This window comes from Pleurodeles waltl, chromosome 12 (assembly GCF_031143425.1).
Source record: "Pleurodeles waltl isolate 20211129_DDA chromosome 12, aPleWal1.hap1.20221129, whole genome shotgun sequence".
Lineage (NCBI taxonomy): Eukaryota > Metazoa > Chordata > Amphibia > Caudata > Salamandridae > Pleurodeles > Pleurodeles waltl.
The window spans coordinates 522389471-522416687 of NC_090451.1; positions in this window are offsets into that span (position 1 = coordinate 522389471).

The window sequence follows — 27217 nt, forward strand, 5'->3', positions numbered from 1 at the left end:
GTCTCGTTCTGCGGTCACCCGTTCAAGCCTCCTTTCCCTGCCCAGAAGTGCCTCCATCGTCCGCACTTGACTTCTGCAAAACACCAACAGCCAGGCCTGTTGTACCACCACTCACATTATCTTGCGCCACCGGCAAACACACCTCACCGACATCACATACTTCACCTTCCTCCCACTCAAAACTGCCTTCATCATAATCCAATTCCAACTCATCCTCACCCTCATTCACTTCAGGCATTAGGTAGTCTGACGCCTTTCCACACTGCACACCAGGCACAGTCCTGTCTATCGATGAGGGTATCACAGCAGGGGGATTGCATGAACGAGCCCTCGATATAGGGAAGGCTGCCAAAGAAACCCTACTTCTTCAGATCAATGTCCAGGAGCCATAATGCGCCCCATTGATGCCGCCTTCTGCCTGCCAGCCTCACTTGCTGGCCCTGGTCCACCAGTTGCCTAGCTGCTCCAACCACATAGGTCTCCCACACCATCAGGCCCCCAAGCCGCAAAAGCTTCTGAAAATTGCAGTCCCTCCCTGCTCTCATCAGGCACTCAGAACCAGCACCTCCCCCACCATGGCTACCTTAGGCAGCCCTGGGCACCCCTGCACCTGTCACACCCTTTGCCTTCTTCACCTGTTGGCTGCTCTGTTGCCGCATACCTGTCCCAGCAAGGATGCTCCCAACGCTCTTCTGCCTCCTCAATAAGCCTTCGCTGGTCCTTAATGCATACCTCCAAGACTACCCCTTGCCACCTGCTGCTGTATCCACATCCCAATCCCACTGTCCTGTCTGCACCCTCCTGACTTGGCATGGTCTGAAACAGGCCCAAAACTGTAGTGCCACCACCGGACCCTGTATCACCGGCCTGGGTAGCTGACAAGTCTATGCTCCCCGTCCCCACTGCTAAACTGCTCCTTCTCTCTGTGACCCCAGCCTGCTTTCTTTTACTTGGCAGGCCAGGGACCATATTAGCCACATGAGATATGCCCTTTTGGGCACATGAGCCTATCCCTTCTGGGTGACCCTGGATGTTAAATCCAAGGGGCTTTCTTGTGTCAGGGGCTCGCTTGCATCATAGGCCCCTGAAAGCTTCAGAATTGCCTCAAAACTCTTTGGGCTTTTAGGCCCCGCCCCACCAGCCGCATGAACCTCTGGCAACCAGCCTTCACTCATGGCCTGTCTCAACATTGCAGGGAGGCTCTGATGTCTCCATGCAGCCTTTTTTACAGTCAGCGCAGGCGACATGCTCCTGCCTTTCCCTACCCTGACCGGCCCTTGCTCTGCCTTTCCCCTAGGAGGGAAGAAAGCCATAATTGCAGTAGCGACACTGCCCGACTTGACCCACGTTGGGCGACACATCCCAGCCCAGGCCTGGTTAAGGACACCAGGCCTGAGCAGGTCAGTGCACCCCGCTGTACCTAAAGTGTGCAAGGCATCGTGCAAAGCATCAGCCTCCCTCTTACCTGCCTTAACAGGAAAGCTCCTCTTCTGCCTCACGGCCTAACACTGGGTCAGGAAAACAACTCCCAGATGTTTATTCTGCCCCCTTGGTGCCATGCAAGGAGTCAGAAAGAGGCTTTAATGCCTCTCCTGACTCCCTATATGCCCTCATACGAATCCCCCTGCCCCATCTGGCCTGCCATACCCCATGAAGTTTCCTAGGGGAAGACTAGGTTGCGCCTCTATCTTCTCCCAGGACCCTCCAATACCAAAACTTCACAGCTAACGAGCACCACAGAATTTTATCTGCACAGGGTCCCACATCTTCATCCTGGCAAAGGACAACAGTCCTAGACTCATCTATCTGCTAGCAAGAAGTCACAGTCTCATCTTCTTTTATTTCAGATTGTACAGTTCATGATTAAGCAGAGCTGCCCCGTTCCGGAAACAGTGTTCCCTCTCCACACTCCAAAAGTTTCTCTGTAAGAGGAATTAATCTGTATTTCACAATTCTTTTTCTTATCCTATTTTTAAATAGATCCTTAAACGAAATTTCATGCTTTTTATGAAAAATAGTGTAAGCTTGATTCATCTATTTTTTCTGTTGCTTTCAATTTCAGCTGACTTTGCATGCTGCCATTCAATATGTAGCCAGTCCAAGTGTATTTTGTAATACCCTGTAATACCCTGTAATACCAATTAAAATTGAAAACAACAGAAAAAATAAATGAATCAACATTTTAGGGATTGCTTTTACACATTTTTATCAACTGCTTCACACTAGGAAGGCAAGGATTGCGCTGTTCATTTTATCACCTTTAGCATTACATATAATCCATACTCTTTGTCCAAGGGTGTTACACACAGTTCATGATATGCTAACTTGTGTTGCCAGTCCAGGAGCCAGCTTCTTTCTCAGAGACACACCATTACATCAGAACAGTGGCACCAATGTGGCATTAGTTACCCCCAACCTCAAAACATTTCTGAAGGTTCAGACAGTAGATCCACATCATATGTGGCATAGGTTATTATATAAACTACACACTGACCAAAAGGAGGGTAGAGGGCATTCTTGTCATGACCATTCTGGGACGCATGCTGAATGACAGGCAGTTTTGCTTGCACTGAACTCCCAGGTTCCGAAGAGGATTGCCATTTACACGACAGGCCAATTCCTGACATTCTATCCATGTGTGGGACTGAGGCTAAACCCTTTGCTCAGGCCAAACAGTGGGTTACAACCACTAGGTTCTCAGACGTAGATATAGGATTAGGTAGGAATCTCTAGAACATCTAGAACCACACACAACATGGAGGGGTTGTACATCTTCTTCATTCTAACTTTGGGGGTTATTCTAACTTTGGAGGAGTGTTAATCCGTCCCAAAAGTGACGGTAAAGTGACGGATATACCACCAGCCGTATTACGAGTTCCATAGGCTATAATGGACTCGTAATACGGCTGGTGGTAAATCCGTCACTTTTCCGTCACTTTTGGGACGGATTAACACCTCCTCCAAAGTTAGAATAACCCCCCTAATGTTGATTACATTGCTTTGTTTCATCTGCCTAATCATCGCAGCACATGCTTTTTGTACCAAATTGCAATTGCTTCAATAAATGTACTGAAAACTTATTTCACATCTTGTGCTCCCCATGGCATGCATGAGTAACCTCAGCGAAAGGGATATGATTGGTTTCCAGGGCTTCCCTGGGGAATCAGAGTTCCATGTTCAGGTTGCGATAATCACCTTTTGCCCTTACAGGTTTGGAGGTTTGGGTGGAGCTCTGTGAGCTAACCAGGACTTAGGCCGATAGTTACTAACGGTGTGGGTTGTACTCAGTCTCCCACACTCACACGAAGTCCTATTGCAAAAGTAGGAACTATATAACTCTATGTCCAAGGTAATAAAAAAAGGTACCGCAAAATCAAATTACACATTGTTGGGAGCCTTAATGCTGAAGGCGGATACAACCAGCTTTACAAAGCACAGTTAAAGACAATTATCATTTACCAGATAACGCTGAAAACAGAAGAGCTGCAAGGCAGAGATCAACCAGGAGTCAGAAAATGCAAACTGAAAATCTCAAAAGGATGAAAAAGATGACTTACCAAGCCTGATAAAAAGAGTCATCGTAGTACAACAGTCAGTAAAGTGGCTCAAGGAAAAGTGCTCAGGGTTGTGCTCACAGAGCAGTCCATACTCGAAGCAGTTGCTCACCTATCTGCCAAATGGGGCTCAGAACAACTTCATAGGTCTTAAGAAAGCAAATAGTTAAAGGCAACAGTTGGATTCATGAAACTTGGCAGCTGAAAAAAGAAGGCACTGTTCCAATGAATATTTAAGATGATCCTGAGACTCACATCAAAAGACTTTAAGGAAGGCTTGCACATATGATCATCTGACGACATCAGGGAGCATTCTACTTTTAACATCAGTAAGTTCCCCTCTGGTCTACAATGGTGCCACCTTCCTGAAACCACCACTACCTTGCAATACCAACAAAAAGCAAAATATTGGTGATAGATGGGTTAGCTGGATAGAGACATTTGAAAATTTAAATGATGCACTTTAAGAGACTGATAACAGAAACATTATCAAGTATATCAAAATTCTTGCTGGTGTGAAAAAAACTATAAAGAAAATGGCAAGAACTGACAAAGAAGTCATATATACTTTCAGATTAAGAATGTTTTAAATCTCAAGTTCAATCCATTACCAAGTATTGACTGTGAATAATATGTTTTCAGTCAAGAATGTCAAAAGGTTGGTGAAACAATCAATACATTTGTGGAAAGACTTGAAACACTCATCAAACACTGTAGGTTTAATCAATTTAACGATGAAGGAGCCATGGAGCTTAGAGTTATTGATGGATGCTTGTCCTATTCATTCAGAGGACGAATGCTTAGAGAAACTCCTAGGGCCTCTTTCTGCCCCACTCACGTTGATGGTCGGACCACCGCACTGCAGGTGGTCCGACTGCCCAATTACAACCGTGGCAGCAGACCCGGCTGTGCAGACAGTGTGCATTCCGAGGGGGCTTGTCGTCCCCCTCTGTGCTATGAGATAGCAGTCGGCTCTTTTAAGGGAGATGGGAGTTATGTCGTAGCACTGTTCCTGCCGGTCTGACCGGCAGAAATGCTGTATTGCAATGTTCCAACCGCTCAAACCAGCAGGAACATGGTAATGGGGCAGGGGAGATGCCACCGCAGGGGGGAATGCCACAACCATGGTCATCATAGCACTGTTCCCCCTGGTCTGACCGTCAGGAATGTTCTATTGTAATACTCCCACCGGTCAAACGGCGGGAACATTGTAATAGGGCAGGGGGGATTCTACCGCTATGGTCCTGTGGTGGGACCACAAAATTCCAAATGAGGCCCTCTGGAGCAAGTGTTGATGACTGCCAGAGCTGAGGAACGTGCTGAGAGACAAGCTGCTGACATGGAGGCTGGAGGTGCCCAGAGCCAGTCAGTCATGAGTGTGAAAAATAATAAAATCAAAACACTGAAGGGCACAAATTGATGTATATACCAGGCCGCGACAAATCTACTCGCCCACTCTCTATAGCAAGTCATATTTTATCAGGTTGAGCTAAATTTAGAACCTACTCGCCCATTCTGGCGAGTTGACAAAGAACAGGTGTTCTGCTCACTCAGAAGGTGTCAGAGCAGTAAAACACATTTAAATCATCTTTTTATCTTGTCACATTTGCTCTGTGTTCAGAGAAAGAGGTTAGAAGTCAGTTGACTTCTCTGACTGCATAGTTGCAGGATTTTGTAAAGTGAACTGTCTGACTTGCTGTACAAAGAGTTTGAAATGAAAGGTTGCAGGGTGTTAGATTTTTCCTAACACACAAAATTTAAACAGCTAATAAGTCAACTGGTCAAACATTTCAAAATGTATTCAAGTAGCTGTGAAAGCCAATGTGTGTAGTTCTGTTGGATGAAAAATATTTTAATAGGATGAAAACAAACCAGAACACTTTACTTGGTGATGTGCAAATGATGAATTTGCCCTGAAACCTGATTTTCAGACATTATTTTAATACACTATATAGTTTTATCAGTAAAGCTGCAAGTTTGTAGGAAAGCTTTTGGCCATTTCAATGGGAAATTTGCTGTCTGTAAATGACAGACTGCTACCACATCATGCTTTAGTGGTGTATTTATTAAAAGTGAGTGTTTTAACATGAACTGAAAAACACTTCTGCCCTGATGGCTTTGCTATTAGTAAACTAAGATGCAAGCCAGGGATCATATGTACCCTATATCTGGACTAGATTCCTATTATACATGGAGCAAACGTTTAGTTTATTTAATCAAAAAAAGAGATTCTTTGTACAGCAGAAATGCTGAACTCACATATTTGTAGGTGTACTCGTATGTGAGAATGAAGAAAAAGGAAGCTCGGTAAAATTAAATATTTGCCCAGAATTACATAATTTCAGACCAGTTTACTGGTCAAATAGATTTCAGTTAGGTTGAGTAGATTATTCGAGTTACTCGACCTGCAGGTCTAGTAACATTTTAATCATTTTTTGAAGCCTTTACACGTAAAAAAAAATTGTGTTTCAGATGTGGATTTTCATTTCCACATGAAGGTAAGTGTCTTGCCATTGGACAAAAATGTAAAGGCTGTGGAAAAGAGAACCATTTTGTGAAGTTGTGTAAAGTGAAAGAAAAAGTAAGTGTGTCACGGCTCAGAGACAAACTGTGCGCCAGAGCGTTCCAGAAGCAAAGTTCGCCACATGCCCACACGGGCAAGCGGCGACATCAGTTCAGGCAAACAGGTACTAAACGAAGTCGATCATCATCTAAATTATTGTCAAATAGTTCTTGCGCCTCAATATTAAGTGAAAGTGAAGAAAGTGATTGTGCCCTGTCAATGTTTACCTCAGAAAAATGTGCACAAGTCAGACTGTTTGCATGCGAAGAAAAATATCTGTCAAAGAAAAGTTGACATGCCAAAGCAGCAAAATCATACAAGCACTGTCCAAAGATTACATTGAAAATGGATGTTCAATACCTTTCATTATTAACAGTGCAACATCGATAAATAAAAAGCCCGAAGAGAAATACAATGAACTGTCTCCATTACCGCAGCTTCCGCCATCAAAGACCAAAGTATATACTTGAGCTGCATTGATGCCCATGAAGAGCGACAATGAAACATAAGAAAATGAAGGTACAAGCACCGATCCATATGTTTCGAGGTACAACAGTAAGTGCCTGTTTGCTCAGTTTCAACACTGCTGCTGACATGGGATTGATATCTGTGATTTACAACATGAATGCTCATCACAAAATAGTAATTCAATTCCCTTAATTGTTTCATGTTTTAGAAAAGTTAGAGAAAATGAAAGTAAAGCTGCATATTGATGATAATGATGTCCGTCCTGTTCCTCAGAGATATAGACAACCTGCTTTTCATTTATGTTAAGCTTGTAAAAAATAATTTGAATCATTACTTCAGTATGATATCACTGATCATGTTACTGGTACAACACCATGGGTTTCTCCAATAGTAGAAGTGCCCAAAAAGGACAGTAAAGGAGCTGTGCGTATATGCATTGACATGCATCAGGCAAACAAAGCAATTGAATAAGAACAGCATCCAGGGCAACACTTTGCTGACATGATAACATAGTTGAATGGTGCCAAGGTCTTTTCTCAACTTGATTTAAATAAAGGTTATCATCAGTTAGAAGAAAGTGCAGGTACATTACAACCTTTTCTACACATGTTGGGTTGTTTAAATACAAGAGACTTAGGCCCTCATTATGACAGTGGCGTGGCTGTCTGCCATATTATGACCGTAGGCGGAATTCTACCAGAAGGATGGCGGAATTCTGGCTGCGGTCATGGCGGCGGATGGCGGTAAGGCGGCGCTGCTGCCAGCAGCAGCGCCACGCCAGTAGACCGCCGCGGATTGTATCATGACTCATGATATGGCCTGGCGGTGTTCCGCTGGCGGACGCTGCTGCTGGCAGCAGTGCCCCGTCCTGTCTCCTGCCAGAGGACCCCCTGAAATCAGGTAAGTTGGGTGCTCCAACAGGGGAGGGGGGTGTTGTGTGTGTGTTCGGGGGTGTGTGTATGTTTGTGTGTGCGTGAATGCGGGTGTGTGTTGCATGTGGTATGTGTGCGCTTGTGTGGACGTGTGAGTGCGTATATTGTGTGTTATGTAAATGCGGGTGTGCTTGTCTGTATGTCAGTGTGTTTGGATGTTTGTGTGATTTATGCATGAGTGGGTGCATGTGGGTATGAGTGTGTGTGATGGTGCGTGAAGGGGAGTGTATGTTGGGGGATGGGTCTGGAGAGGGAGGAGGGGTGGGGGGAAATCTGGGGAGGGGGACGGGGAAGACCCATATCAGTGACAGGGAAGGAATTCCCTGTCTTTGATAATGCCTACCGCCATGGTTTTCGCCGTGGCAGACGGAGTGGTACATTTGCGGTTTGGCTTGAGCCAAACCGCTAATGTCATATTATGGGGAAAAGTACTGCCAGCCTGTTGGCAGTACTTTTCTCCATGATACCTCTGCCCGCCAGGGTCGTAATGAGGGCCTTAGTTTTGGCGTGTCATCAGCTGCAGAACTCTTCCAAAACATCATTCGACTTGTCCTACAGCCTGTTGTGAATGCATTCAATAATAGAAATAACATATTGGTTTTGGGAATTACACAAAATGAGCACGATAGAGCTCACATACAAGTATGTCAATTACTCAGTGATGCAGGTTTGACTTTGAATGCAGACAAGTGTGAGTTCAACAAGACAAAAATGAAATTTGTTTGCCATATCTTTTCTGATGGGTGTATGCCACCTGACCCTGCAAAAGTACAAGCTTTGTCAAGTGCTGAACCCCCAATAGATGTTTTAATGGTATGTTATTTTCTTGGCATGGCCAGTTACTATTTAAGATACCTACAAGACTTTGCCACTGTTAGTGCTCCACTACGAAAGTTGTTGAAGAAAAATGATGAAGAAAAATGTTTCTTTTTAATGCTCAGAAGAATTTGAGAAAAGCTTCAAGAGAATCAAACACCCCATTGAAAATGCTACAGAAATGTCATACTTTAATCCAAAGCTTCAGACAGAGGTTGTGGCCGAAGCTAGCCCAGTGGGTTAGGCACTATCCTAGCACAGCATAGTGGACACCCAAATGCTCAACAGCATATTGTGGCCTATGCTGGTGGAAGTTTGTCCCAAACAGAACATGCTTACTCACAACCTGAGAAGGAAAGTTTGGCTGTGATATGGGTTTGTGAACATTTCCGTGTATTCCTGTACAGAAAGCGTTTTACGCTGGTAACTGACCAATCCAAGAACCAAGATACATCCTCACATTGAAAGATGGGGACTACGATTACAAGAGTACGATTATACAGCTGTGCATCATCCAGGAAAGTATCAGAATCCTGCTGACCACATTTCCAGAGTGCCTATACAAGATCACAGTACTCAATCCAAGACAGATGAGGATTACATTAATTTTATTGTCAATTCAAGTATCATTAGCCCAGATTATCACTGCCAAAAGCCATGATAGTGACTTGCTGAAGTTAAAAGTAATATTAAAAAAGTATATTTACAAATCAGTCATGGAACAAACACACTCAACCTCTCAATAATGATCGTGAGTATCCAAAGTCAAAAATGTCAAAGATGAATTATCCATAATGCAAGAAGGAATTATTCTGCAAGGATCAAGAATCCTGACTCCGGAGAGTCTGCGAAAGTAAGTGATTTGAAGTGGCTCACGAGGGACATCGTGGTATTGTTGCCACAAAGAGAGCTCCCCGAGATAGAGTTTGGTTTCCATACTTGGATGAAAGAGTTGAAAATGAACTCAGAGCCTGTTACAAATACAATTGTCTGTTAACCAATGTCATTCAACATAATCTTAACATGTCAGAACTCCCTAGACATGCATGAGAGAGAAAGCCAACAATTTATTTGGTCCACTTGATAATGGACATCAGCTAATGATCATTGTAGATGAATACTCATGTTTTCTTTTGGTTGAAGATATCTCATCCATGATTCATGAACGAGTAATTACAAAACCTGATGGCATCCTTGTGACATGGGGCATACTAGCCAGTGTAAAGTCTGACAATGGTCCACCTTTCAACAGCAGAGAAATTAAAGAAGTTCTGGAACATCTGAACACAAAGCATTAAAAGATCACACCTTTATGGCCACAGACCATTTGACTTGTTAAGTGATTTATGAGTACACTGAAGAAAGCAGTACAGTGTGCAACTCTTGATAAGCTTAATTTTAATTCTACTCTGAGAGCCTATCATTCCACATCCCACTCAACCACTGGTGAAAGTCCTGAGACTTTGATGTTCGGGACGGCAATGACAACCAAGTTACCTCAATGGACCATCCAGAGAGACAAACGTGAAAACATGATTTGTACAATGGACTTGGTTAACAAAGAGAAAATTAAAGCTTATGCTGGCAAGAGGCAGCATGCAAAAGACATTTAGTTTAAAAAAGGGGATTTGGTGATCGCCCGACAGATATGCAAAAGAAAATCTATTGCCCCTTATGATGCTGAACCTTTTCATGTGGTATCGATCAAGGGACACGTGGTGAATGCCCAGCGCCCTGTGAAGTCTATTACCAGAGACTCTTCTCATTTTAGACCTGTATTTTATCAGTCTTCAACTCAAAATGGTGACAGAAAGACTGACTCTGAAGACTCAGTTGGTCATTCTGAGTTTGGCGGGCGGCCTCATCCCGCCACCTGACCGCTAGTGTGGCCAGGACCCCGCAGGCCCTATTCAAACTTCCCCGCAGGGCCGGCGGGCGGAAACAGTGTTTCCGCCCGCCGACCCTGCAGTGAAGAGGACCTTAACATTGATGACAGCTTTAAATCAAGTCGGCGCCAATGTGGCGGTGCGGGAGGTGCAGCAGCACCCGTTCGAGCATTTAACTGCCCGTATTTCGGGCAGTGAGATGCGTGATGAGGCTGTGCATGGGGGCCCTGCACTGCACATGCCAAGTGCATGAGCGATGCAGGGGCCCCGAGGGGGCCCCCAGCACCTCCATTCCGCCAGCTTTTCCACAGCGGTGTAAACCGCCATGGAAAGGCTGGTGGATGGGGACTTGTGATCCCTGCCCTGGTGGATTACGACTGCCAGAACCACCAGGCTTTCAGTATCCCAGGAGGCAAACAGATTGGTTCAATGTATCATCAGCTAAAGCCTTATCAGATAACCAAATGATAGCTCCCAAATGACCATACCCCATCCAACAGACAGAGGTCAGTACTATTGTACCCAGTCATGGAACCTTCCACTTACCATGGTTAGGCATCTATAGGCTTGACATTCACCTATGTTAGTCTTCTGACACATGCACATTGGTCTGCAAAGTGGAAACACACTGACAGCTACGCACAAGTTAGTTCACATACAACACAAACCATCATGATGTTAGAGGGTCTGGATACCACATTATGAATTGTGTCCGAGACAAATGAACACACACATGGCACCATTGGCCCCACCTCCAATACCAAACAGGTATTTAATGTGGAAAAGGACACTAACATCCTATGGTCCTGACAGTCTGGGCATAGAACGCACACCACAAATCTCATGGCAGACAGAACCTGGTTTAATCCACGTTCACTTCACATGTCAGTCTGCAAATCCCATCTGCCTGTGACACTGATATTGAAAATGAGGATGAGCCAAATAGTCAATCTGCAATCTGAAAGGTATAGGACACATTGATACTTGTACATTACACTGCCAAATCATATGTACAAATGTGACTTTGTGCATTGTGAAAACATTAGACTATGTACATAACAGTTCTGTACACAACTGCAAGTAACAACCTGCATGCATATCTGAGTCATGGGCTTTGGACCCACTTATGACCTACCTGAAGACTTTCATAGGAACCTTATCTGGAATTCCTAACCTCACCAATACTCCACTGAATCACTTTTATTACATCACATCACATACCTTGAGTCTGTTGAAGTACTGACTGATGAGATCAGCCCTGATGTCTCCAGCTTGATTCTCATCATGCTCATCCTCACTTGGCAAATCTGGATTTCCACCCACAGGATCTGCTGGCTCCCCTTCATCTGGTATGAATGGTATGTGATGTCTCAGGGCGAGGTTGCAGCAGACAACAATAATTTGACATACCTTGTTGGGTGAGTAAAGGAGGGCTGCTCCAGACTTATCAATGCGGCAAATTCTTGCCTTCAGGAACCCAAAAGTCCGGTCCATGACACGCCTTGTCCTTCCGAGGGCCTCATTGAAGTAGACTTCACCTGGCGTGGTTGGGTACCTCACAGGTGTTAACAGCTAAGGACAGTTTGGGTAGCCAGAGTCCCCTGCAAGGTATAGTTACAATAATCCAAACATTCATCTTGGACATCCACATATGGTAGTGGATAAAAGGTACAGACACGCATGACATATATGACTTATCAATCAGCCAGGCCCTCCCTGTGTATAGTTGTGTCATTAGCAGTGGGATATTACAGTTCCGTGTGATGAAGGAATCATGGACTGACCAAGGATACTTTGCACAAACTTGTGAAATGTATAGGTCAGTCCAACACACCATTTGGACGTTCATGGAGTGGAGGTTTTTCCTGTTCCTATATACCTGTTCATTGGCACTTGGGGGAACCAAGGCTACATGGATACATCTATGACTCCAACTACATGTGGAATGTGTCCCAAAGCATAAAATTCAGCCTTTACCTGTGTAAATATCTCTAGTTGGGGAAATCTGATGTAGCTGTCCAGGTATTTCATTACAATGCAGAAAGTACAGCCTTCAAAACCAGACTGAACATGGGCTGAAACATCCCTGCAGTTAGGGCCACTGTATTTTGAAAGGGCCCAGTGGCCAGGAAGTGTAGCACTGACATGACTTGGACAATGTGAGGTATGCTATTGGGATTACGAATGGCAGGCATCAGATTTGGCTCCAACTGACGACAGAGATCCATGATTGTATGCCTTTCCAGGCGGTATATTTGGATGACATGTCGCTCCTCCATTGTGTGCAGGTCTGCCAGTGAACTGTACACTGGAGGCTGTCTTGCTCTTCTCATGCCAGAATAACTATGTGGGACACACCACAATGTATGTGTATGACTCAACCTATACATCATAAGTATGAATACACTAACATCTCAGAAAAAGCTACATTATGCCACATGAAACAGTGAAAAAGTTGTACACAGCACACACCTAGGCAACATTTGCCTAAATACTGTAATCATATCCCATAAGCCCTAGCAGGTTCTTTAAATGGAGAAACATGTCAGTGACAGTAAAAGTGACATCAAATTACTTAACATGTGAAACATATTTGGAACACCTATGTTCAGATTGTCATTGCACTGCTGACAATACTGTTTCATGTACATAACTCAGGATACACCATTTTCACATCCTCTACATATTAGATGCACATTGCTACATGTTTGCATAAAGCCAGCAGTTAGCACATTATCATAAAAATAAGATTTTTAGTCAATGACGCACCTTTAATTACCTTAATGTACACAAATGAGCCTTAAAATGGCAGCTGCCTGACCTACTGTTCTGGACATCAGGAAGTGACCTAACTCTGCCGGTGGATGTCGTCATGGAGGTAGGTGGTCACAACCGCGCTGGACATTGCCATTGGAACACATTGCTGCCTTTGGTGGACTTGGGCCAATGGTGACATCTGCCTGCAGTGACAGTCCTGTACGTGGCAGACATGACTGCTATCTCATACTTCATGCCTCACTTGACTCCTGACACTGCTGCCAGCAAGACCTCCACGACCTGAGCTGCTGTGACTACCACTGGGAGCAATTATGCCACGTCCTACAGGTGAGAGGGCCCCTGCCTTCTCGCCTGATGAGCTGGACAAGCTTGTTGAGGAGGTCCTACCCAGTATGGAACAGCTCTATGGTGCACCAGAGGAGCAGATAAATGCAGTGCAATACCGATGTTTGAAATGTTGAGTGTATGATGATGTTGATGAAATGTGGTGGATGAAGGATTGGGATAATATGTATGGGCAAATGGACATGTGCACATGTGCTTCGATAGTTTTTAGCCCTGATACATAGTAGGGAGTGTGTGATGTATGTACCCTGACCCACCTAAAAACTGTATAACATTCTAATTGAAGGTGGTGTTAGAAATAGTTGTATACTTATACCATGTTTAAAGTCTTGCCTGCGGTCTGGTCATATGTTTCTAGTCAACACCTGGTACTGGATATGCATGTTGTATGCCTGACTCCACTTCACACATGGCCTGACTGCAGATGGTCATTCCACATAGAAGGGGATGTTGGAGGAAGTGTTTGTAAGGCTATTTGCACTAACTTTATTTTTTCACCCTTCCTGTTTTGGGATGGTGCATGTGGAGATGACTTTCTCCTCTTGTCTGTGTCATCCATGTAGATCAACGCCCATCGGAGAAAGGGTATCTGGCTCAGCTGGGGATGTCGGACCTTGACCCCCCCCCTAATGGCCTGCATATTGGCAGTGGCCTACCCTCAGTTGGATGGGTGTTTGAGAGCAGCACAGCAGCCACAAAGGGGTAAGTACTGACTTAACACATTTTCATCCCTTTGCCATGTCAGTATTTGAAGTGATAGAATCTAAGCTGTGACAATGTGGTAAGTGAAAAGGGTCAAAGATCTCCAAGAACACATTGATGTACAGTCCTCAACATTGGGACACAGGTGTGCACATTCTATTGTGTATAGGGACATATTGCTCTCCTATGTTATCCCTTCTGTACAAAAGTATATGATGATGCACATGTGACTGTCATATGTGTACCGCAGTACTGCTTCATATACCCTGCTGGTTGTTCCTCTCCACCTACAGATCAATACTCCCAATATCATGATGGTAAGTTGTTCAGGTCCTTTCCCTCTGTCCATTCCAATGCCTCTTGGTCCATGTGCAACATAGAGTCTGACAAGTCTAAGTCATTCCTACTTTTCATAAGGTTTCTGAAGAGTGACAAGTTCATGTGAGGCTGTGATGTCTATCTGGCATTTCACATGCCATACTTGCTAAACTTACACAGTGCTGTTAGGAGGCGAACCCATTTGGTAAATGAGGGCTGTACATTGGCCTCTGTAATGTCTCATCTGAGTGGACATCCTACATGTTGGAAAACATGGATGTATTGCTAGACTACTATTTCAACACATACATTGATATCAGAGCTCTGAATGTTAGTACCATGTGCATGTTCTTTGGATGCGAAGTGGCTACACAGCTATTTCCTTAGCCATTGTGTCATGGGCATGCTAAACAGACCAATACATCTTATTAACAGTTACATTCTTCACTGGTTTTTGCAAACATCATGTGTACATTTTAAGGTTCTGTTATAAAAAAGCATTGGAATGTATCATAAACATACTTTCTTTTGCTATTTTGAATATGTATTGAATGTTTTCAGTATGGAAACCTATTGTTTGCACTGACGACATTGTGGTGCAGGTGTGGTAGTTCACATTCACGTGTGGGTGGAATGGTATGTGTAGTCAGTCATAAGGCTTTCCTCAATGTGTATGTCTCTATCATGGTATCCTCAGATGTGGTTTATGTCATTGACATTTTACTAGACAGATGTAAGACTACTCATGTTTGAAGTGTGGTTTGTGATGTTTCCACTCAAACATTGAGCTATTGATGTTGCTAACTGTAAATGGCCTCCATGCACATCACAGGTGTTCATTGTATTTAAGGGGTAGTTATGCTACGTGTGGTTATCTGTGGGTAAATGCTGTGGGCTAAATGGTCCCCTATGAGTGTGCAAGACCTAGGCAGTCATTATGAGCATGGTGGTAAACCCCATCCCCCGCGGTGGCGACGCTGAACATAATCCCGCCATTGGTGGTGAACAGAAACCTGCCAAATAAAGATGCAAAAATCTGAATCCATCAAAAATTTCCCAGCCACCAGTCACCGCCAGGACCTTGTCGGTGGAAATGCAGGACATCCCACACCACCACCACCGAGCACACAAACTCCCTGCCCTCCAAATAATGATGCACAAATCAATGCGGCGGTCAGTGGAAGTCGAACGACCATTGGCGGTACAGACCACCGTGGCCAGCAATGGGACCCAACAGTAGAAAATGCACACATTGGCAAGTTTGAATCCCACACACCTGACACACATCCACAAGACTATAAAACACACACAGACACACCCCACAATCCTTTGCAATGGCATTAGGACAACTGAGATTGAGAACTCCACAAGCAGACCCTGAACGCCATAATACACAAATCACACACCCAACCACACAAAAGCACCCTCACCTAGATCCACACAACACACCACTCACAACACACACCATGGAACCCCCCCAAACTCCCACACTTCACAGAAAGGGAGCTAAGGACCCTGGTGGACGAGATACTGAAGGTTGAGCCACAGTTATTCGGGGCACAGGTCCAGCACACCCCCATCGCCAGGAAGATGGAGTTATGACATACCATTGTCAACAAGGTCAATGCAGTGGGACACCATCCGCGCACAACATTGCAGTCCAAAAGACTGGGGGAGGACCTCCACCAACACCACCCGACTACACTGACTGGGAGGAAAAGGTACTGGCCATCCTGCACCCTGAGGGCCTCACTGGACTCACTGGAGGAATGGACTTGGGTGAGTCGTCTACAATTACCCCTTATCCACCACACCTGTAATGCATGCACCACCCCACCCCTCCAACATCCACCAGGACCATTATCCCACCCAGGCCACATCACTACATCCAGTCACCCTGCATGCCCACAAATCCACCAACAGGCCCACATCCCTCCCCCTGTGCACAGCCACCCACCCCTGCAGGGAATCACAAAGGCACTACACCACCCACAATGCACCTCCACATCCTAAGCAAAATGCAATGGCAACCTCACAAAGGCACCCTGCATGGCCCAAAAGTGGAAAACCAGCAGAAAACAGCCTAGCACTGTGCCCCCCATCCGATTATGCAACTGTAACAGAAGACATGTCCATTCCCACCAACAGGCACCACCAGCCATGCCACTCTGACGGACAGGACAAGGAGTGGCAGTGCCCCACATCGAGACAGAGGCACCACCCAGGACACTGGAGAGGGAACCCTAGTTAGTGAGGAATACCCTGGCCCCTCACACAGTTCTGGACTGTCACTATCAAGCAGCCCCACCCAGGACACCACTAAAACCCCTACCACACACCCACCAACATCAGGCCAGGGCAACCGGCCCCACACCTGTGTATCCAGGCCACAGACTGGTGGAAAACAAGGACAGAGGCCATAGTCACCACCTACCAACAGGCAGGAAGACGATGGCCCCAGTACAAGTGGTACCGCCAGACTTGTGCAGGGGACACAGGCACAGGGGGCTAGGCCCAGTGGGAGGGCATCAGTGGCCCAGGGGGGACACCACAGGATGGATGCTGCAGCCCAGGACGTGATTTCAGAGGTCCTGGGAGCATACCACCATACCCAGGACAGATTGTCCCAGATTATTGCCACCCTGGAGCAGAGTCAAAGGCTGCAGAGAGCCCAGCACCAAGAGACCATGGAGCAGTAAAAACTGCACAATGCCACCATGGCCACCATAGCAGGTGCGCTGCTGCACTTTGTCCCAACCCAGCCTGAGACCCCCACAGACCAGGAAGCCCCTACTATAGGCCAAGATACAGACTGGCCAACAACAGCAGCAGCAGCAACTGGACTTGTGCCACCATCTTAGGACACACAGGAGACCTGCACCTCAACCCATACAGGCCAGAAGTGACTGACAAGAACTGTCCTCCAAGTGTGCCACTGAATCACCATCAACACCGTGCAATAACAACCACGAAAACTGTAAATAACATATGGACATACCCCCACTGCCAACAAATGCTGAGACCATGTAGCCAATATGGATATTCACCAGTAGCGCACTCCCATCACTGTAAAGTGCACAATGCCATCCCTGACACCAAATAAAACACCTGTTCACCAATGTCAATGTCCCCTGTCATTATTTTGAATCAATTCAAAGGAGCTTTGTTGCGGCTACAGGAGCCAAAAAAGCGCAAGCAGTAATAAATACAAATAAATACACAAAATGATAATTACAATAATAAATATAAAGATAAAAGGGAGAAAAAGATAAGAAAGGATTGAATAAAAATGGAATAAAATGCGCTCGCACAGGATGATGGGACAGTCTTAGTTGGAGTCTTTATACAGAAGGGTTTTCCCTCTAACAAGCCAGCTAGCTCAGAGGAATTTGGCGACGGCGATCACTAGCGTTGGCCTAGTGTCCGATCTGAGGATTCGCAGGGCTAGCTCAGAGCTGCGGACTCCCAGTAGTCTGCATGCCGGGGCCAGCCATTTCCTGCGAGGGGCGGTGTACGCGGGGCAGGGAAAAAGGACGTGAGGGAGATTCTCGACGGGGGCTTTGCAAGCTGGGCATACGGTTGATTCATTGTGTGACCAGCTGCTGGTGAGAAGTCTTAATGGGAGTGTTCCAATGCGGAGCTGGAAGTACAGTTTCCTTTCCCTCGGGGCCGTGATTAGGTCCCAAAAAGCTTCGTACTTGCATGACTCTTTTAGGTTGGCAAAGTCACAAGATAGTGTAGTGTGGAGTGCAGCCCTTGTGTCTTCGTAATTTTCCATTTGCCAATATAGTTTCTTTAGTTCGGTTTTCGAGGGGAAAATGGACGTGGTTGGTGAGTTCCAGAGATCATCGAGCCCAAGTGAGTACAGTGAACCCTTGATGCGTCGTAGCCAGGGGATTCTGTGAAGATGGTCAGCTTTTAGAATGACCTGTAGAGCTTCAGTGAAGATGTCGAGCTCAGGGGTGGTCCAGAGACGCCGCCAGTACAGCAGAGGTCGCAGGCGGGCTTTGTGTCCAATGCGTTTGATACCGAGATCCTTAAAAAGGGGGAACAGTGGGGTGCTTTGCGGAAGGGACACAAGGTTTCTCAGGAAGTTATTTTCAGCGGTGGTTAAGTCTTGGGTTTTGGTATAGCCCCATAGTTCAGCCCCGTAAAGCGCTGAGGAGACGGCCTGGGCTTCGTATAACTGTAATGCTGGGCGAATTGGTTTTGTGTGTGAGAGGTGAAAGTTTTTTAGTAGTACCCCTGTTGTTTGTTTTAGTTTTAGAGCTTGTTTTCCTATGTGTGGTTTCCAAGACATGTTGTCAGTGAATGTTATGCCCAGGTAGCTGAAAATGCCCACCTTCTCAAGTGTGGAGCCCTCTAAAGTAAACCTCCCTTTAAAAGATCTATGGGGATTGAGGGTCATTAGTTTTGTTTTCGAGGCGTTGATTTCGAGTCCCTGTGATGAGCAGAATTTCTCGAAGCACGTAAGGAGTTTCCTTAGACCGCTAGGGGTCTTGGATATCAGAAGAGTGTCATCGGCAAAGAGTAAGACTGGGATTTTTTGTGTGCCAAGTGAAGGTGCGTCAGCCTGCAATCTGAGGAGGGAGGGGACGATTTCATTGATATACAGTGAAAAGAGGGTCAGGGCAAGGACGCACCCTTGCCGCACACCCCTGGAAACGTGGATTCTTTCAGTTAGTTGGCCCTTGTTGCCCCACCTGACTCGTGCGTAGTTGTCCTCGTGGAGTCCTATCAATATGGCAAGAATGTGCTCCGGCATTCCCATCCGAGAGAGACTGTCCCATAGTTTGTTGCGAGGTACTAGGTAAAAAGCAGATTTGAGGTCCACAAATGCTACATAAAGGCTGCCTTTACCAATGAGCACTGTTTTCCAATATAATAATAGGAATCTGAGGGCTTGATCAGTGGTGGAAATTTTCTTCCGGAAACCGGCTTGGAGGAGGCTAAGGATATCATGTTCAGTCATCCATTCTTCGATCTTTCCTAGGAGGCAGTGGCAGAAGACTTTTTGGACACAGTCAATTAAGCTAATAGGTCTATAGTTGCAAGGAAGTGATCTGTCGCCCTTTTTAAAGATTGGAATAACAATAGCCGCTTTCCAGGACTCGGGGATTGGCGCCCCAGATGCTATTGTGTTTGCTATAATGGTGAGGTATCTTGACCAGGATGCTAGGTCTGTTGAGAACAGGTCTGCTGGGACGCAGTCTGATCCAGGGGCCCTGCCGCGTTTTAAGGTGCTTAGGGAATAGGTTATGTCACTTTGGGAGAACAACAGGGGTGCTGCGGTGGTGGGTGCTAATGAGGGATTTAGGTGGGGGCCCATGCAAACAGGAATGGGGCTCTCATGGTCAGGGGAGTACAGGCTACTAAAGTGAACTACCCAGTCTTTCGGGGCAATATTGGTTGTGATGTCCAAACCACTGGTTTCTGGGCCTCGCGCTGCCAGGGACCAGAACAGACTATGGTTCCTCTCGCGCACAGCGTCACTGAGTGCTGTCCACCATTTATTATCTTGGTCACGCTTGGCTTTGCGTATTGCAGATTTATAGGACTTCCTAGCTACGCGGATGGCGGTGGGGTCCTTGGATTTAATGGCTTGAACTAAGCGCTTGTTTAGGGACCGACACGTTTTGTTGAACCAGCGGTGCCTACCTATGGGTCGTTTGTCGTCATGGGCTGGGGGTACTGAGAAGTGGGCTGGGATATCCCTGAAACAGGAGGTGTGGATTAAGCTTATTTCCTGGTAGGGAATTGCAGGACCTGCCTCTAGGTCCATTAGTGTGGATTTTAGGGTGTTCTTAGCAGCGTTGATGAGTACGGCCGAACCACGACCTTGTCCCATTTTAAGTGTTGTTTATTGTTGGCCAGGCTAATACCCTCGGGTGCTACTGCTGGGGAGTTAAACGTGGATGGGAGATTACCTAGAGCTAATGTGTGGGCAGAGAGAGGGTTGTGATCGCTTTCAGTCCTTTCAACGATCGTCATGTCGATGACTAGAGGCCATAGTCTTATGTCGAATAGACAATAGTCGATTCTGCTGGTGTGATTGGTTTTGTTGAACGTGTGACTGCCATTGGTGTCTGATTTGGTTCTGCCATTTAACGCCCTGAGCCCGAACTCCATGGTCAGTGATTTGACCTGGACAGCGACCTGCGTCCATCTCTTGATGGGTGGGATTGACAGGGCGGGGATAGACCAGGCTTGATCCTCCTCGTTAGTGGACCTGAGATCGTCCCAGTCAAGGGGTTCGAGTGTGACGTTGAAGTCCCCTGCCACAATGGTTTTATGATGGCGGGGATAGTTTTGTAAGAGGGCTACGAGGGCGCAGAGGGTTTTGGAGACTTGACCCCCCTTGACCCCTCGAGTGTAGATATTAAAGATGTTCACCACAGAGTCAGGCCCAAAGGATAGACAAAGGCCTAACAGGTCGGGAGAGTCGGTAGGTAGCTGTGATATATGGCAGCTAAGTGATGTTTTGATCCAGATGGTCAGACCCCCTGAGGGCCTGCCTCTCGTACTGGCCACAGCGGGGATGTGGAAGTTTGAATAGCCTGTTCGAAAAAGTGGGTCGAGTGACCATGTCTCTTGGAGAAGAAATATGTCATGTTCGTCAATAAAGGAGGAGAAGGATGGAAGGGGGAGAATAGATTTCAAACCTGCCACGTTCCACGAGACAAGTCGTACCCCAGTCAGTGGCTGAACTATCCTGTCTAAATGCCTGGGGTTTGTATGGTTGGCTGTCGGAGGTTGATCTGGCAGATGTGGTTGAGTGGGAAGAAGTGGGTCAATACCAATGTTTACCCGTGGGGCCTGAGATGATTGGTGATGTTCCTCTATTGGAACTGACCTGGTCCTGATCCGGGAGGTGCTTGCAGGCCTAGCCAGCAGCACTTGGTTTGGTGGGCAATGCGCCTGCAAGATGAAAGGTGCATCGTTGTCATGTTTGCTCAGTGGACTGGCAGTGGTCTTAGTATCATGGGTAGGGGAAAGAATACATGGACAGACAGTGGTGGGGTTTAAGGCAGACCTGGGGGTGATAGATGTTAGAAGGTTGCAAGGTTTGCCAGCATAGATTTTAGGTGAGGCTGTAAGTCAATCATTTTTACCAAGAGTGGATACATTTTCTGCTGGGTGGTAACTCAGGCACTCCTCGTAGTGCGTAGGTGGCCTGGGGTATTTAAACTGGATGCGTGAGTGTGCTGGTGGGCTTGTTCTTGCATCTAGGGCCACCAGATTGTTCACCATGGTCCCGTCCTTGAGTGTCAGTTTTAGGATGTCGAAATGTGTTCCCGGGTCTGGCCGCCGTACTACATTAATTAAGTCCTCGCGTATTATGGAGCGGCAGCCTCTAACATGGCGAATCCAATGGATTGCCTTGTTTTTGATAGAGTCTGCCCCTTCCTTGTGTGTCGATGTGGGTAACTTGGGAACGTTAACCATTAGAACTATATTACCTGAATGGGACCGATCAGTGGCAGGCTGTGCAGAGTATTTTGGGGCAGTGTTGCTCATGGGTTTGGGGGTTTTGTGATGGACGTCTAGTGAATTTCCTATGCCTGAATTGTGGAAAAAGGGTGTCTGGTATGAGTTTGTGGTCTTATCTCCGATAGGGAGGGGGCCGACATGGCTGGAAGCTGAGAAGTTGGGCAGGTTTGTTGTGATGCCTGATAGGGTTGGGTTTTGGGCAAGGTTTGTGGTGGCCGTGTTATTTGCGTGAGTTAGCTGTTTTACTATTGCAATTAAGGAGTTAACCATAAGCTTGAGTTCTATAACTTCCTTTTTTAGATCTTGTATGCATTCAATATGCTGTGGGGTTACGTGAGGAAAATGCATGTTTGTGGCTGCTGGCCCATCTGCCAGGGTGCCTGGATTGATGTCATCGTGTGATTCAGGGGTGTTGATTAAGGGATTAAAGCGGTTACTGAGCTGGATGAAATCGTTGGTGCCCAGTGGTAGGTCTTCTACTAGAGAAGGGGCGGTATGGGTGATAACATTCCTGCTCTCGCCCTGCCCTGTGATGTCAGTGACTTGTTGTCTACGTTTCACGAAAATCTCAGCGATTTTCATAGGACCATCCTTCTTGTTGATTGGTGAGGGCTCCCTCCCAGTTTCAAAAGAATTATTTCCCTGGGGGCTAGTTAATATTCCATTACATTCACCCAGGAGAGAGTCGATTCTGTCCATGACGCAGTTGCTAGCTGCATGCTTATGTCTTTTTCGCTTGGCTTTTAGCACAACCCCGGCCCCAGCCTCTATTGCTTTCCTTTTGCCCATCTGGAGTGGATGTTAGTGCAAGGTTGATCTATAAGGTGTCAGATTTAGTAGAGCAGCTTACTGGGGGCACAGTGTTGGCAATAGCAAATGGGGCTAAGTCCAATGAGGCCTACTTGGGTGGTAAATGTCAGGGGGTGGCCCAGCCCAGCCTCTGCCAGCCCCTCTGCCAGCCGCTGACGGGCGCAGAATGGGCCCGCCCTTGGCACGGGCTTGCCCGGGCGCCGCCTGCGCCCGTCCGGCGTAGCGGGAGTGCTACGCAGTGTTTAAAGGGCTCCTGCCCAATGAAAAGAGTCTAGCGCGTCCCGAGTGGCGGGAGCGCTGCGCAGTGTTTAAAGGGGCTCCTGCCCAATGAAAAGAGTCTAGCGCGTCCTGAGTGGCAGGTGCGCTATGCAATGTTTAAAGGGCTTCTGCCCAATGAAAAGAGTCTAGCGTGTCCCGAGTGGCGGCAGCGCTACGCAGTGTTTAAAGGGCTCCTGCCCAATGAAGAGTCTAGCGCGTCCCGAGTGGCGGGAGCGCTACGCAGTGTTTAAAGGGCTCCTGCCCAATGAAAAGAGTCTAGCGCGTCCCGAGTGGCGGGAGCGCTACGCAGTGTTTAAAGGGCTCCTGCCCAATTAAAAGAGTCTAGCGCGTCCCGAGTGGCGGGAGCGCTACACAGTGTTTAAAGGGCTCCTGCCCAATGAAAAGAGTCTAGCGCGTTGAATCAAATGGAAGTGTGGATGCAATTGTCTTTGAAATCATTTAGTCATATCTTCATTTCAGGAATGGCACCCCCCGCATAACATGTGGTTGTGCCAACAGAATTGTCAAACAAGTTGTCCATAATGTCACATGTCCCATGCAAACCTGGTCACAGTGACAATGTCTATAGACCCAACACCCCCATCGAGGATAAGGCATACTGCACAGAAAGCAACATCATCAAATAGTCCCACATAGTTACTGGAAGTAAAGTTGGATCAGTTGGTTCCTGGAGTGTTCATCTTCCCCCTCCTCATCATCACCATCACTCTTATCACCTCTCTGAGGAAGCTGGTCTGGATATACAGCCCCTCCTCCTCCAAAAGGGGAATTTTTCCTCACAGCCACGTCGTGCAGCATGCAGCAGGCCACCACTATTCTACACACCTTTTCTGGCTCATAGGCCAGGGATCCCCCACAGATATGGAGGAAACGGAATCTAGCCTTCAGGAGACCTATTGTGCGCTCTATCATCCTCCTAGTATGTCCATGGGCCTCATTGTAATTCCTCTCTCCATCTGTCCTAGGATTCCTCACTGGTGTCAGGAGCCAACGCATGTTGGGGTAGCCAGAATCACCTGAAAAAGGGGGCAAAACAGGACTGTCACTGACAACCCTCAGTTGCAGACAGCCTGGCTGTCTGCTATGTGCCAAAATGTTTCAGAAACACTTACCTATGATCCATCCCCTGTCCCCTTGTAGTTGTTCCATCATGGGTGGCACACTGCTGTTCCTCAGCACAAAGGAATCATGGACTGATCCAGGAAACATGGCATTCACATGTGAGATGTGCTGGTCTGCAGTACACACCAATTGAATATTCATGGAGTGAAAGTTCTTCCTGTTTCTGTACACCTGTTCACTTACTCTTGGGGGGATGAGAGCTATGTGGGTTCCATCGATGGCACCTATCACATAGGGAATGTTGGCAAAGGCATAGAAGTCTGACTTGATGGCAGGGAGGTCAGCACTTTGGGGAAACCTCACATAGGACTGCAGGTATCGTACAAATGCATTCAGTAATCTGGACAGTATAATGCAAAACATTGGCTGTGAAAAACCTGCACCCATGCCCACTGTCACTTGAAATGAGCCCGTGGCCAGGAAATGGAGTGCAGAGAGCACCTGCACTTAAGTGGGGATGGCATGCTGATTCCGATTAGCCAGGCTCAGTGCTGGATCCAGTAATGCACAAAGTTCATGAATTGTAGCATGGTTGAGTCTGTAATTGATAAGGATGTGAAGCTCCACCATGGTCCCCTGATCAACAAGTGGCCTGTACACTGATGGGGCCCTCTCTCGCCACATGGGTCTTTACCTAGGAGGAGTTGAGAACACATGTGAGGAACTCACATACATCTGCCCACAATGTTAGATATTCAGCACTGCTGGCATACAAGTTGACGACACATATGCATAATAGGATGTTAAACTGGAGTGACATGTCCTCAATGATACATTAGGACTGTTGTGGTGAGTAAATGTATATTTGTTTATGTCTATGGAGGTTGGGGACAACAGGGCCTGCATGGGGCAAATGAGGAATGAATAACTGTGTAGTAATGGCCAAAATGTCTGCCCTCTGTAATCCAGAAAAGTTGTAGAGGAAGTGGCCTCATACCGCTAGCGGTTGTCATAGGCGGTGTTCCCCGCCGTGCGACCATTCATTGGTTAACATGGTTGCCAATGGGGATTTTTAGCGTATCATGATCGCCGCCAGCGGTGACGGTGTACACTACCGTGGAGCGTACACCATCTTGTCACCCAAACTTCACTTGACTCCCAGATTATGTGCATGCAGGTACTCCACTGAGTGTGCTGCTGTGTCCTGCCTCAGGTCCTGGAAATGGCATGAGTGGCAGGGGAAAGGGCCCTGGCCTTCACCAGCGAGGAACTGGACAAGCTTGTGGACGGAGTCCTGCCCCTGTTTGCAAAGCTCTACGGTCGACCAGAGGTACAGGTGAGTAGGTGGATTGGGGGGCATGAATGTGTGTAATGGTGGTAGATGGATGTAAACATGTGTGCACGTTTGACACTGTACAGTCGTGGGATTCATGACATGCTGCGTGTGTGAGGTCCTGTTATGCTGTTGTGAGTGTCCGTCCGATAGGGGACGTATAGCCAGCTTTATGTAATGGGCATAGTCTGACCACTGTTTTCCTTTTTCTGTGTGTCCCATATAGGTCAGCGCCCATCAGAAGAAGGGACTCTGACATGCCATCGCCGGGGAGGTGCGGACCCTGGGGGGTCTATAACCAGCAGAGCACCCACTGCAGGAAGACCTGCGAGGCCCAGCTGGGGAAGTCATCCCAACGAGGAAGGGGTGCCTGTCGGGCACTGACCCCCCTAATATGCCGCATTATGGCAGTGGCGTATCCGGACCTAGATGGGCGCTTGAAGGCTGCACAGCAGACACAAGGGGGTGAGTACAGAAACCATTGTATGCCTCCTTGATGGATATGTGAGTGTGCTGTGGTATGTATGCTGTCTAGTGGCAGGGACTCTGACTGATGTCCTTTTACATAATGGCCCGTGGGGTGTTGGGTTGTAAGGGTCAGGTTGGCAGTACTTCAGGTCCTTCAGTGATGTAGCGAATGGCTGTAGAGCAGGGTTGTGGCCACTAGTCAGGGGCATACCATGTGCATAGCGGTAGGTGCTGCATGGTGGAATATTTGCAGGGTGGGTGTATGTGTGAACCACTTATGTACCTCCATTCAGCTATTTACAAGTGTCCCTCCTGTTTTGTCTCCCCATCCCTGTTCTCTTGTGTTGTCTGTGTACATCAGCATCATCTGGCGAGAGAGCTGAAGCACCGGCGAGTGGGGATGCAGCGGCCCACGGTTCCACAGAGGCAGAGTCGAGCGACGCCAAGGAGACCAGTAGGTTGGAGGTCGAGGGGAGTACCATGAGGGAGGCAACTATCACTGGAGGTGGTGACTCTGATACCTCCTCCGATGGGAGCTCCCTGGCGGTGGTGGACCCTAGTGGGCCCACCCGTTCTGTGTCATCTTCTGCCACCCCCATACCATCACCGCCCTCCCATTTGCTGCCCACCGAGTTGCCCGTGCCCGCTCACCCAGAAGGGTGGGTGTCTCCTTCACCCCAGACACCTCATCCCCTGCCCCAGTCAGCCCTGCTGCCCTCATGGAGGAGGCTATTGACCTCGTGAGAACCATCTCTGTAGGGCAGGCAACCATCGTCAATGCCATCCAGGGGCTAGCATCAGAGGTGCAGCAGACCAATGTCTACCTGGATGGCATTCACGGTGCCATGTCTGGCCTACAGAGATCTTTTCAGGCTCTGGCCTCCTCTTTGACGGCAGCCAGTGTCCCTGGTAATTCCATCCCTTCTCCAACCAACTGTACCCCTTCCAGCACCTCACTCCCTTCAACCGTCCCAAACACACTTTCTGACAGCCATGCACACACCTCAACACACAAGAAGCACACTGCAAAACACAAGCACCACACTTCCCACCACAGACATTCACACAGCCAACATATAAAGGCACACACCCCAACATCTACTTCCCCAACTGTGTCCACCTCTTCCGCCTCCCTGTCAGTAACCTCTACATGCACACTCACAAGCACTGCACCCTCATTCACTGCTGCTGACCCCATTCTTGCAGTCACCACAAAATCGGACATCCATTCATGCACCCCAGACACCAAACCTTGAGGAACAGGGTCAAGACTGATTTGCATATGGCTGGGTTCAAACTGGGGTGGCATGGTGAGCAAAATAATGGATGGATTAAACCCAGATCTGTGACTGGGGGTGAATGTTTGATTGGTTCTGCATTCCGTCCATCCAGTTACGCTATCCCACAGCGTT